Here is a 2,065-nt window from a genome sequence, read left to right on the forward strand (position 1 = left end):
AGGATTCTATGATTCTAAGTGGATCTCGAGACAGCAGGTTCTTTGGGGATCGACTGGATGGCTTAATGGTCGTTTCACAAGATTCCTTTTTTCTTGTATACGTTGAAGACATAAAACCCAAAATGTAACATCTCAATACGGGACTGCTGGTAAACGTAACCAGGTGCAGTCGGAAATAAAACTGTCTGCAGCTGCCTCCTCAAGATCGAAGGGGAGGGGGAGGGGCCAGGCGCATCTCCTCGGAGGGGTCATTCCGTAAGCTATGGCAGCTGACATGAATTTGACTTAAAACACAATTGCAAGTGGAATTGGGAGATTTGCTCCTGCAAAGCAGTCAGGCGGACTTAACAGAACGTGCCTTGCTTCCATCAGGTCTGATCGAAATGCAACACGTTGCTAACTTATGCCACATGAGTGTTGTGTGATAGTGCTCTGGGGGGGCAACAGTGGGAGGGCTTCTGATGTCCTGACCCCACTGCTGGACCTCCTGATGGCACCTGGTGTTTTTGGCCACTGTGTGACACAGACTGTTGGACTGGATGGGCCTTTGGCCTGATCCAACATGGCTTCTCTTATGTTCTTATATGGAGCAGAGGTCCATCGGTGGCTATTAGCCACAAGGTATAGATAGGGACTCTGGGTCTGGGGCAAGGGATGCTCTGTATTCTTGTTGCTTGGGGGGGGGCAACAGTGGGAGGGCTTCTAGTGTCCTGGCCCCACTGCTGGACCTCCTGATGGCACCTGGTGTTTTTGGCCACTATGTGACAGAGTGTTGGAGTGGATGGGTCATTGGCCTTCTCTTATGTTCTTATGTTATTATACTGGCTTCTCTTATGTTCTTATGTTATTATACCAGTGTGTTTAATTCACACCATCTGTTGCTGTAAGTAGCTTCCTACTGTGTAATTGTTGCATTTGTTTAACATGTCACGTGAATACTTAGGCTTTGCTTCCCCTCTGGTTGCATCCAGATTTCTACAGGTCCAATCCTGTTGCTCTGTCTACTGGATGATCTGCCATGACTGATTGCACTGACTCATTCTGTATAATCTGCCTTGTGTCTCAGTGAGAACGGTGAACTATAAATAAAAATAAATGAATAAATGCAAATGGTGAGCACAGGTGTAAGACTACGAAACCCATGTCGCAATGGAATAGCGAGTGAGGAAGTGTGTGGACTACAGAACCCCCAGTGCAGCGTGAATGAGGTGTGGCAGAATTTGGTGCTTGCAATGGAAGCAAAGATATGCAGGAACGACAAAAGCGCAACGGTCTCAACCAGACCAGGAAGACAGATTTTGCTTTTCTGCAAAAATATACAGATATAGCCAGGGGAAATGAACTCGGGGCCCAAATTCCCTTTGGGGATTCTGCATTGTTCTATACTTGTTCTCAGAGTAAATGCAACCGTTAGGTACGAGAGGAAGGCCAAGCTGGATTCGGTGTCGACACAGCCCTAGATCAGAGGAGCGAGGCAAGTCGGCTTGCCTTTTTGCAGCCGGCAACTTAGAGCTGAAATTCTCCTGCCCCCTTCCCTCCCCCTCCTTCTCCACAGATCCACCTGCAGGCTTCTTAACAAACAAGGTTTTGCCCCTCCGTAGATGTGTGAGGTCTGACCTTTAGAACGGGGAAAGAAAAAAAACCACGCATTCATAACCACAAACTAAATATAGAAGCCTGAAGACAGGGAGGAGATAAAGATATAGGTCAAGTGAACGTGTTTTTCCCCCCCTCCCCTTTTGTTGAAAGCATAAATGTAAGAGGAAAAGAAGCAAACCTCCTTATAAAAGAAAGCGGTAACGTCTGGGTAACATCTAAATCCTTCTTAACATTGATTGGAAGCCAAAACAGAATGCCTTTTGAAAAGACGGTCACGGCTAATGCCTGACTTTCTTCCTGGACAAAAAGAGAGATTGTAGGAAGAAAGGAAGAAAACAAACACAGAGAGGCCTGTTGGCTGATTGAGAAAGGAAAACCTTTGGGGGTAAGCGCTGCCAATGCCAGATTGGGGAATTCCTGGAGATTGGGGGGCGGAGCCTTGGGAAGGCGGAGCTTAGGGAAGAGC

This window comes from Gekko japonicus, unplaced genomic scaffold (assembly GCF_001447785.1).
Source record: "Gekko japonicus isolate JY-2015 unplaced genomic scaffold, Gekko_japonicus_V1.1 scaffold210, whole genome shotgun sequence".
NCBI lineage: Eukaryota > Metazoa > Chordata > Lepidosauria > Squamata > Gekkonidae > Gekko > Gekko japonicus.